Source organism: Carya illinoinensis, chromosome 11 (genome assembly GCF_018687715.1).
Source record: "Carya illinoinensis cultivar Pawnee chromosome 11, C.illinoinensisPawnee_v1, whole genome shotgun sequence".
In the NCBI taxonomy this organism is placed as follows: domain Eukaryota; kingdom Viridiplantae; phylum Streptophyta; class Magnoliopsida; order Fagales; family Juglandaceae; genus Carya; species Carya illinoinensis.
Window position 1 is genome coordinate 26,048,644 of NC_056762.1, and position 12,155 is coordinate 26,060,798.

At 35.1% G+C, this 12,155-nt stretch overlaps 1 long non-coding RNA gene across 1 annotated transcript; it reads left to right on the top strand.

The window, feature by feature from the left end:
• The first annotated feature begins 8,537 nt into the window (after positions 1-8,537).
• LOC122281009 lies at positions 8,538-11,366 on the top strand. Its single transcript, XR_006230119.1, has 2 exons — positions 8,538-9,722; positions 10,689-11,366. It is a non-coding gene; the product is annotated as an uncharacterized LOC122281009 (long non-coding RNA).
• The last annotated feature ends 789 nt before the right edge of the window (positions 11,367-12,155 follow it).

The window sequence follows — 12,155 nt, forward strand, 5'->3', positions numbered from 1 at the left end:
TTGGTAATTACTTTCGCTATTAGCTTGTATATGACATTACACAAACTAATGGGTCGAAAATCAGAAACTAAAGTAGGGGAATCAATTTTCGGTATTAAGATAAGATGAGTTTTATTGAGATCAGAGGGAAAATGACCTGTATTGAGGACTTCCAGCACCGCTTCAGTGACTTTACCACCAACAATATGCCAATATTTCTGGAAAAAGATCAGTGGCATTCCATCCGGTCCAGGCGCTTTGTTGGGGTGCATTTGCCTCAAAGCTATACGTACCTCCTCTGCTTCATAGGTTCTGTCCATGGCAGCATTCATATCAGCCGTGACTCTAACCTCAATGCCATCTATAATATCCATGTCCCCCCTCTCGGCTGAAGCAGTGAAAAGGGAGTTAAAACTGTTTACACCACACATAATTGTTAAGAAAAATGAGAAATTTGTTGTGTCATTTAAATGAGAAAATTGTTAAGATAAATGAGAAATTTGTTGTGTCATTTAACAACAAATTTGTTGTTAAGAAAATGGAAGAGCACAGCAATGCTATACTTTGCACCCTCAATTTTCACCTAATTGTTAAGATAAATGAGAAATTTGTTGTGCAAAATTCTATTTGAAAATCTTTACACCACACATAATTTGATTTAGAAGTTAAATTTTAAAACTTAAATCTTATAAATCAAATTATAAATCATATAGATGGAATTTAATGTAAATGTTTTCAAATAACACTACTCGTAATCTTAATGGTTAGATCTGAATGGAGGGTGCAAAGTGAAAACTATACAGGTCTGAAGTGCAAATTGAAGATTTTTTTAATTTAGAGTGTTAAAAAAGTGGCAGTTTGAGGTGAAAGTGTAAGGCGCGGTTTCGATGGTGAGTTGAGATGAGATGAGTTGATATAAAAGTTGAATAAAATATTGTTAGAATATTATTTTTTAATATTATTATTATTTTAAGATTTGAAAAAGTTAAATTGTTTATTATATTTTGTGTGAGAATTTAAGAAAATTATAATGATAAAATGATATGAGATAAAACATTTCTTATATACAAACGGAATAATTATTGTTTTGTAATTCTATTTTTAAGAGTGCTAGAATTGGTTGAATTGCTAACCTAGTCGATGGATTTGATATGTTTATTTTTTTCTTCTTGTGCTTTCACTTTATAATTATGAAGTTTGAGGTGCTTCTGTCAAGTTTTCCGTCAATAATCTAACGTAAATATTGACACGACAACACGCCACAATATTTAAAATAATAATAATGATAAATATAAATTAAGTAATTTCAAAAGCTTATGAAATTCATTTAACTATTTGTTTTTAGAAAAAGGAATAAACAAATCAAAATAAAAAGAAATGAAAGTCAAAATATATATCTTGTTTTCGAACGACAAAAAGAGTCTATAAACAATTAAGAGAGTTACTAGTTCTTTACGATTTTTCTACAATCTTCCAATAAAATAATATTATTTGAAAAAATTATTGTGAATTTGATTTTTATTTGATGTGTTTGAATTTGAAAAAATATATATTATATATTTCATTAATAAGTTATAAGTAAAATATAAATGGATTGCAACTCTATTATTATTCAAACATTAAACATTAGGGCTGGTTTGTGTGGTGAAGTTTTTTCATAATACTTTATTACTACCAACTCTGACATTCTCATAAATCAGCTATTTGCAATCAACATCAAACTATCAACTCTGACAATCATACTCATACATCAGCTAAAAATCTCAAAATATATACCCTTCCTAAAAAGTTGACCCAAATACACTTCATTACAAATTAATATCTTCAAAAACTCTGGATAAATTCAAAGATAAAAAAAAAAAGGGGGAAAGGAAAAAAAAAAAAAAAAAAAGAAAGGGAAATTTCAAGGCTAATTCTGACTCTTTTTCTAAGGGAAATTAAAAGGGGATCCATTTTAATTTATTAGCAGTTTGTGAAGTTATTGCAAATGGTGTACGTTGTCGTTTGAAGACAGTAGGTTAAAAAAAATCCTAAGGAAATCCTTAGGACCACCTAGCTTGAAGAACATGAGCAGAACGAAAGAGGGGAAAGAAGACAGAGAAAGGCAGGGCCGTTGACTATATTTGTTAGGCAGCAAAGGGAGATCTCCCTTCGTCCGATTGATTTCATGTGGGGAAGGGCCTACTTGATCTCAATTTTCCAAAATGGTGCCACATCGGAGCTAATAGTTTTGGAGTCAATCAAGATCGTCCTATGCATGGATACAATGTTTTTGGTGGGTGTTAGTTGGCCTCCTGTCTGCGGCCAATAGATTGATAGCTAGTTACAATTTGGCACCAATTTTCCATTTAGATGGGCTGTAAAGTAAAGCCAACAAGTTATGGAAAACAGGGAAACCATAACCAAAGTTTAGGAAAGATCAAGTTATACGTAGCATGCTTTTTCATGATGTTGTTGGACAAATATTGGATGCGTGTCTATCTCCGCCGTCTTTTAGTTAAAACTTTAGAAAGATCAACAAAATAATAAATAAGAGCCATGCTACTCCTACAGAAGATTCGGTACCGAATAGCATAAAGCCGACGTGACTCTTATTAGTTTTCAACTAGAGTTTTGTTAAGTATAAATAAATTTACATGCCGATTTGTGTATCATGAATATTGTTGACTTCATATTCAAAATTTAAATTGGTATTATTTTTATTAAAGTATGACTTTCTGACCAATCACGTTAGATGAAAATACGTATTGATGTGCAGAATCGCTTATAACTAAATTTTTTCATATAATTATAGTGGCTGGGGTGCTGAATTTGTGCCGTGGCCATAAATATCAAAATTTTCAGAGAAAAGGAAGATATTCGAAGATCTTTCAGAACCAAAAAAATAAGCCAACTTGTATTAATTTTAGGTCACAATCGATCATCTCAGGATGAAATGGAACCTTGACCGGGTTCTAATCATGTCTTCGATTTATACTATAATATGTATCTGTGATTGAACGTCCAAAATGATCACGTGCGTAGCTACAACAATGAAACGAGGTCGGTACAGTGGGCGCAGTTAATCTTCAGGCAACTACTGTTAGTTAGCTGCATCAAGTTTGAATTATGGTTATCATGTACTGGTTCGAGGTTTTAAATATTACACGAACCAAAACATGCGCGCATTGATTCTCTCCACGAATGTACGTACAAAGAGTTGTGTCCCATTGGTATATATTGATTATAATTATTAATTAGAAGGTTTTGGACCCATTGATTATAAATGAGTTGCATGCACGTACTATACTTAGGGTGGGGAGCAAAACTATATATTATTTGATCAGGTAGCTGCAATAATGACAAAAGTTGGTGAAAACTGTACGACAATCGTATATTGTATTAATAAGGTGCGTCATATGCATGGGGGCTTTTGTAATAATAAGGTGTAATATCATAATTTCCAAACCATGATCCAATAAATGATAATTATGATAACACGAAGATCAAGCATTTCCCTGATCTATTCATTTCTCACAGCTAGCCGTGGGACCGGCCAGGCTTCTACATGTGGTAGTGATCGATCGGCGATCGCAATCATGATCTTGACCCTACTCCCTCCAGTTGAAGTTCTTTTTATTTTTTATTAGAGTGTAATTCAATATTGTAATCTCATATAATCCTCATTTTAATATCGAATAATGATATTTATGTAATTATTTTACAACTAACTAATGTGATAGTGTCACTCATATTGTGATCATAAAAAATTATATTATTTTTTAATTTTAGTTAAAAATTTTATATAACCTCCTTGCATTCAAAACAAAGTCGTAAAAAAGATTATCTGCATGTGATTACTGATCTTTAATGTCCCAACCATACTCATGGGACCACTTGTCGGAAAAGTTCCATTCTGGGCTTAAAAATTTGGAAAATAATGGTCCTTTCTACTGAGGAGGAGGGTAGCTAGCCCGACCTAGTTTTATTAAGGAAAAATATAATTACAAACATAATTGTACATTAATCTGTGCACCAATATGATGTGATTGATCAAAAAATAGATTTTATTAAAAATAATATTAATTTAAATTTTAAATATGAATAAATCAGTATTGATACACAGATTAGTGCGCGACTGTACTTATATGTAGTAAAACTCTACTAGCAATGGCCTTTAATTAGTAATTAAGCTTTATAAGTGGAGGGCATAATGATCCATTTTCTGCTGTTGAGAAAATTAGAACAATAACTTTAAAAAAAGGGAAAAGAGAAGTCAATGCAGAAAGAACACCAAGTGAGAAAAAATAACCCTAACATTTTCTTTTGGTATAGCTTTTTTTAATGATTTTTCCATTCTGCAATTTTTCTTAATCTCCATCTACAGTATACCCTATAAAACAGTTGAAAAAGCTTCCTTCAATAAATACAGTGAATATAAAGCAAAACCATTGTAATAGTTTTTTAGGCTAACATCCTAATTTAGGTTCTTTGTAATAGCCCTCTAGAAATTTAATAGATGAATTTCTTTAAATTTTAGAAATGCTGTAAACATTTCAAAATGTTTTTATGAATTGATCAATCACGTAGGTTTTAGTTTGTCTGCATAGTCAGTCTTACTACTCACTATAATACCAAAAAAGAGATTTTATTTATTTTAGGTACTTAGGAGTGTGACAATGAGAAACGGTCTATGTCATTAGACTCAGATGAATATTTAGGATTTGATGGAGCAATAAAATGATTTTCAATTTTTGGAACAGCAGTTGTTCGAAATCACATTTTGATTTATTTGAGACACTTTAAAATTGAATTTTGATAAAAGATTTTCACTTTGAGGTTAGTATGATTATTTTACACTCGATATTAGCACTCAGTTTAGTGTTTTCAAGATCACAATGTGAAATGTCCAAATTAGATTAGAGAATTTTTATTTTGACATTTGGTAAGATTTTAGCCACACTTGGTGAATAAAATTAGACACTTAGCACCAAGAGGAACCATAAAATGAAAATGTGAAGGAAATCAAGATTTGTGATCACGTCACCTAAGCAAACACTATCCTATCCAACCATCAAATTTGTGCTAAACTAAAGAGTGTTTTAACCCTAGTGAAACTCCAAATACTTGAAATCCAATTGAAATCCCAAAACCTTGGTGAAAACCAAAACACCCTAAATTGTTTCCCCAAACCCCAAATGATTGCCTCAAAACCCTGAGTGTGACCGATTGTTGCTTAGTGTTTAATTACTTGATTAAATTGCTTCTACATACTATTAATCCCTCAAATCTATACCATTATATCCTTATTTACTATTTTATATCTTGGTAATTTCATTGTGCTAAGAAAAATTGGATTTATGCTTGTTAGAAACCCAAATTTCAAACCAAACCCCATTGAAATCCCAAATGATGGCCCATCTGATTAAGACCCACGAAATTGCACCATCAAGGCAAGGCTTGTGGAGGAAGTTTTTCCCCTAATTCTATCCAACTCGTGCCATGCATTGTGACCATTTTGTGATTTCATGCCTATAACTTCTATGGATGCACATGTGACCAAATTTTATAAATAAAAAAAAAAATTGTTCCTAATGGATATGCTAACAACTTAGATTCAGGTCACACGAGTTATTGTTTTAATTCATGCATTGATTAGCACCAAAATATCACAAAACCTTCAAACCGGGTATAAGCACGATGCTTCTAGCTTCTTTTTGACATGTGAACTCTTTAAGCCTAATAAATCATGCATTTCAACTCTTAACATGATCATAATAGGCTTCTAAAGGTTAAAACACAAAATTTGGGAAAAATAATCATGATATCACAAGATCACCTTCATGCAAGTGGAAACCGAATGTGTTTAGATGATCAACACAAGATATGGACTTATGAACCTATTGTGACACTTTGTTTTCCTCAAATTTAAAATTTCAATCAATTACTCAAGATGTTAGCTAAACTTAGGATAACATATCAAGACATGTCATGGCTAAAATTTCATACCAAAACAATTTACACATGCAAGGCTCCAAATTTGACACATATGTGCATTCCTAAGTTCAACCTCATATAATTCATTCGAATCCTCTTTCTCATAGCATAACTTAAAGCCTAACATGTAAATAAATCACCCAACAAAAGATAGGGTAGAGATACTCACCAAACCATAGCTTATGGTGCTCCAAAAACAACTCACTCGAAGGACTTATTCTTACACTACTCGGTTTCACTCTATTCTGACTCTTAAGAGTATTTTGCTCTTAAGAACACTAAGGGAAAGCTTGAGAAATTTGTTTGAGGAAGTAAAGGACGGAGGTGGGTATTTATAGGACTCCATGGAAGGGATGAGGGTGAGGGAGTGCACAGTTTGCTGAAGTGAAGTGGGAGGTGATTGGTGTGAGTGGGCAGTGGAGGGTTTTGAGTGCATTTCATATTTGTCATCCTTTGTGTAGTCTGAATAGTTGCAAAAACCACTTGATTACCTCATGGACAAGAGCTAGGTGAAGGCTATAGGTGCAGGGAGTTAAATGGTTTCAGAAGTTAGACAAGAAAACAATTGATTTCCATGAAAACCAAGTGGTAAGCCAATGGTTTTGGCTTCACCAAAAGTGTCCAGTTTTTGCTTCCCCTTGGACCCATCCTTGTGATCTATTTTGCTGGTATAGTGGATACGATTGAGAGTAGCGTTTCCAGGTGGGTAATGAGGTAGGAGTGGTTGTCACTTGGTTTAGTTTGAGCTAAAATGAAAGGGTTGAATGTGCATAGGTTTCATCCAAGCGGGCACATGATCACCACCCATTTCATCAATCGGTTTTGTTGCCCATGGAAGGTGTTTGGCAAGCCATTCAATTGAGTATTTTGGGGCAATTTCTTAGGGTTAAATGGTAGAGGTGGTGGCATGTGGGGGTGGCTGAGTTTGCTGCAGTAAATTTTTGAAGAAGCATGGGTATTCGATTTGGTTAATTTCTCAATTCCTAGGAGAAATAGTTGAGCTTTAGGCTTGACTCCTGGAATTGTTCTTGGCCTTATTTTAGGTTTGAATTTAGGTGACATGATGAGGGTTGAATGATGGAGAAAATCCCTTTGAAAATTTATTGAAGATCCATGGTTTCAATGGCTTGTTTTGGGTCCTACGGTTTGCACTTGTGTGTGCCAATTGGTGGGCTTGTTTGGTATTTGACATGCCTTTTTTCTCCATGACAAGGGCTGTGATTTATCCACTATTCAAGAGTCATAAAAGAGTGAGGAAAGTAAAAATTCTAGAAATATGATTGGGTTTTTGAAGCTTGGTGAAATCGGCAATCAAGGTTGTCAACAAGACTATTATTGGCTTGATGAAGAATTTTTGGGAATGAAGGCTTGGGGTTATGGGAGGGCTAACCATGGTTAGAATTGTAAATCTAGGAGCATGTGGGATGGGCTTTGGAAGAAAAAATCCAATGATAAGGTGTATGTGGGGTCCAATTGAAATAATGATAGGAATACCAAGTTTGGGCTCCCAGTGTTGAACTCTCATTGGGCTAACTATTAAATCTTTTTGTGTGGGTTTAGAAGTGGACCTGTCCTTGATCGCATGTCCAGATTTTTATTGTGGCTTTCCTTGTAACACCCCACCAAAGTCTACCAAAAGGCCCTATGGATAATGGACCTTGTTATAGGAATTACTATCTTAAGGGACTTGAGGATAAAGCCCAAACCTTCTTAACGACTTTAATTAGGAAAAAAGGGCTAGGAACATAAAGAAATACTAATAGGGATGAAGTTTAAAATAGGCCCAAGAGACAAGGCCCAAGGTTAGGCAAAATGCAGAATGGGCATAAAGCCCAAATAAGAAGCATAGACCTTAATGTGGCCAAGGCCCAAATAGAAGCAAACAAACTAGGCCCAAACAAAAAGACCTAGGCCCAATTTAGGCCTAAAGCTAGGCCCAACCAAGTGGGTTGAAGCCCAATAAGACAAAGCCAAACCCAGACTGAAGCCCAATACATTAAACTTAGGGCCCAAGTTGCCCAACTTGGAGGCCAAGTTTAGGAAACTTGCTCCACACCTCTCACATTAGGAAATTTCCTAGAAGGCGCCCAAGGGACTACTTTGTCCCCAAGTATCACTCTTCCAAGATTCTAAGAGACCAAAAATCTGAAAATTTGCAAGACAAGAGTTAAAGTCAATTGTACTAGGAGGCAATCGACCATTAAGACCTTATAGGGAAATTCTTCAAAAAAATTAATTTAGACTTATTAAAATTGGACTACAGAATTAGTTAAGTAAGATGTTATTAATTAGACCAAGTGATAGTCACATGAAGCAAGCCATGTCGAAAACACTATGACTCATACATTTGAATGCTTCCAAATTCCTACCTCTATGTTCTTTGTCCAAATTTATTATAAATATGTGCCACAAACTTATCCCAACCATATGAATTGTTTAGGAACTTGAAATATGTAAAAGACAATAAGGTGACACGCATGAAGGACACGCCCATGTGACATACGCACCATATGCCTTACTTGGACCAAAACACATAGCCAATGGTTGATGAAAACTCTTTCCCAAGCTATAAACTTTGTGCCCTAGCAAGTGGTAGGAAACGTCCTAATGCCCATATGTCAATTGGCCCCACGAAGTCAAAGAGTCAAGAAGCAAAGACCAAAATCCCCCAAACTACTGCATTCGGCTAGATTTGCACCTCTTGGAAGCAAATATGAATTTGTATACCTCCTATACGTTGCCAACGCCTCACCTAGTTAAAAAAAAAAAAAAAATATCTAGACATGTTACCCTAAATGTATGAGAGAAGCCCCTCTAACTACATGTCAAACAACTTGAACGCCACTCCAAGCCTAAAACAAGGCAATGAGATACGTCTAGCATGAAACCAATGACTGAAGTCAAATTGGGAAAATATTTTCTAAAGAATCACAACCCTAGTAGAGAACCTTGAGCGAGAGAACAGATTTGCAAAAAAGCAGCAAAGAAAGTATCCCTAAGATCCAACCAAAGAGGGAACTATTGCCTAGCCCCCTAGCTGAATCTCATTGATGAACTTTCTTCTTGACCTTCCCCTATTTGACTACCACCTTCATGACCCCCAAGCATGGCTGAAAAATCCATGGTATTCTCCTACCCCACGCCACCTACACCTCTGTTTGAAACCATGGAATGAAAGAGGAAGTAAGAAATACATTGATGAAGCCAAAGGGTGCATCTCAGCAAGCAGCACCTCATCTCTTCTTCTTCCAACTTCTTCCATTTCCTAAGACAAGTATCCCATACCTCTTCTCTCTCTTAATCCTATGGAGAAGATTGGCTCTTCATTCAGCTAACCTAAGAAGCAAAAGCTGGTTGGAGAAATCCACCGTGAAGAGTCATGGTTTTGAAGAAACATGGTGGTAACTGATTACCGCCCAACCAAACCATAAACTGTTTTTTGAAAAATTTTCTTCCATCACACACCCCACTAGATCAAAATTGTAGCTCCTAAGATTCCCCTAGTTGAACTCAAGAAAAGCCATGAGGAAGCTTCTAGTTAACCTAGCTGAAATCACCATGGTAGAAGCACCAGAGAGCAATTGGGTAAACCATGGTAGGAGGCATGCTTTGAGTGATCGGTCACCATTTAAGAGGCCTATAAATACAACCCTTCATACCTCACTTCACCTCACACCATTGCAAGAGAGATTAGTAAAATCTAGGGAGAGTTTCAAAAGAGAGTGAGGAGTTCTAGCTAAGTGCTTGTAAGAGGGTCCCAACGTTTGGTGAGTAATTTCCCTTCACATCTTGATTCATGCATGAGTAAAAGTTTGTCTTTGTCAATATTGAGATAGAAATCCAAGCATGCATGTTTCGGATATAAGGTTACCAATTGATACCATGCAAGGTTTAGTCAAATTATCTTTTGTTGATCATCATTTCTATCGTGAGGTTTTAATGCATTGAGTTAGATGGTAGGAAGAAGTTGACATCAATTAGGCTTGAATCACTTACAAATTGCATGCTTATAATCACTTAGCATCAATTTATTTAAGGATCAATGAGAAGTATGTGTCACAGGATATATAGCCTATGAAACACCCACATAGAAAGTGGCTTGCCTTGAATAGGCAATGGCCTAAGCCAAGAAATGTCATAAAGTTTAAGTATGGTTAGTTCTTATCAAAGTAACTCTTGCTACACATGTTTTGTTTCAGACAACACCAACCCCACGTACTCAAGGAGGTGTGTAAATGGGCCTCTCACCTACTCTTGGATAATATTTATATGACTTTGCATAAATGCTTCATTCATATGTAAATGTTATTTTTGATCATGAACTACCTTGCACTATCTCATGAGCAATCGGTTTCTAAATGGTATGTGATGATTTTGTGAACTTATGATAACAAGTACTCTTTAGTATGATGCATAAAAGATATGATGTTTTGCATGAAGCTTGATTATTTGTCAAAGAAAAGCACATGTCATCAATTGAGTTATGTCATGAGCGTAGCATGAAATCATTTTTGCCACGACCCAATGCTAGGATGAGAGAATATCCTGGGAATATCCTAGTGGAACTCCTATATCCAGAGAGATTAAAATGGAATGGTAACCCCTAGGTTGATGAAGAATAATCAATGAACATTGATTGGGTCATCTCTAAAGGATTTCAGGGCATTGTCATAAGAATATGATGCCTAACACTTGTTCATATTGTGATCAATGCATTGAATTTACTTGTGCAGCTTTGATGACGTTGTCCCAAAAAGTTGGGCTACTGTAACCGACAAGTACTCATGGTGCAGAAAGGGGAGCCTTGATGTTACCATATGTTAAGGAAGAAAAGAAATAAAAATGAAAGAATAGAAAATGAAATGTTCTCTATAAAAAAAATATGTATCTAAATTCTTTGAAAGATGTGGAGAAATCCGGATGAAAAAGCAAGTATGTTCTCTAAATTCTCTTAAAGATGTTAAGGAATCTAGGTGGAAAAACAAGTTTTTTCTCTACATACCATGCAAGCATCTCATGTTGATTATCTATCACGTTTATGTTATCTCTTTGTATGTTGGTTGCTAACTTACTGAGATTTCAAGAAATCTCAATCTATTATGACCAAACTACAATTTTTTTTGAGATAGTAGAAATTGTAGCAGGACCTAACCATGGTGATGAATGCAAATCCTTGGTTAAGGATGATTGGAGAAGAGATAGACCCTGATTGCCAATTGGAGTTGATCATGATGTTCCTCGAGATGGTCCTACAAGCCATTCAGCACATCAGAGAGATGCTCTAAAAACTTTTGTCTTAAAACCCCTATCAACCATGACTTGAATAAGGAGTTATATTCTCAATTTGTTTATAAGTACTATGTACTCGCCTCACGTTATGGAATTTTAAATGCAGTGTGAATGAAAGTTAATGAAGTTATGTTTTTAGTTATTCTGGTGCAAAAAATTTTACAAGCCTTAAATTCCGCTGCGATTATTGCATACTGCTATGTTATTCAGAAGATGCATTGCAAACTATCTATCAAAACAATATGACCCACTATGACCCACACAAGTTAAGATGTTATTAACTACATAATTACACCAAATCGAAACACTATGACACACACATCTGAATGCTTCCAAATTCCTACCTCTATGTTTTTTGTCCAAATTTATTAGAAATATGTACCACAAAATTAGCCCTACCATTTGAATTTTTAGTAACTTGAAATATGTAAAAGAAAATAGGGTGACACACATGAAGGACACGCCCATGTGACATACTCACCATAAGCCTTACTCAGACCAACACTTATCTAATGGTTGATGACACTCTTCCCCAAGCTATAGAATTTGTCCCCAAGAAAGTGACAGGAAACTTCCTAATGCCTAGATGTCATTTGGCCCCATGAAGTCAAAGAGTCAAGAAGCAAAGACTAAAATCCACCAAACTACCTCATTTGGCTAGATTTGACCCTCTTAGAAGCAAATATGAATTTGTCTACCTCCTATATGTTGCCAATGGCTCACCTTCTAAAAACCATCTAGACACATTACCCTAAATGTATGAGAGAAGCCGATTCATGTCAAACCCTCTAACTACATGTCAAATAACTTGAACACCACTCCAAGCCTAAAACAAGGCAATCAAATACCTCTAACATGAAACCAAAGACTTGAGTCAAATTGGGATAATATTTTCTGAATAATCACAACCC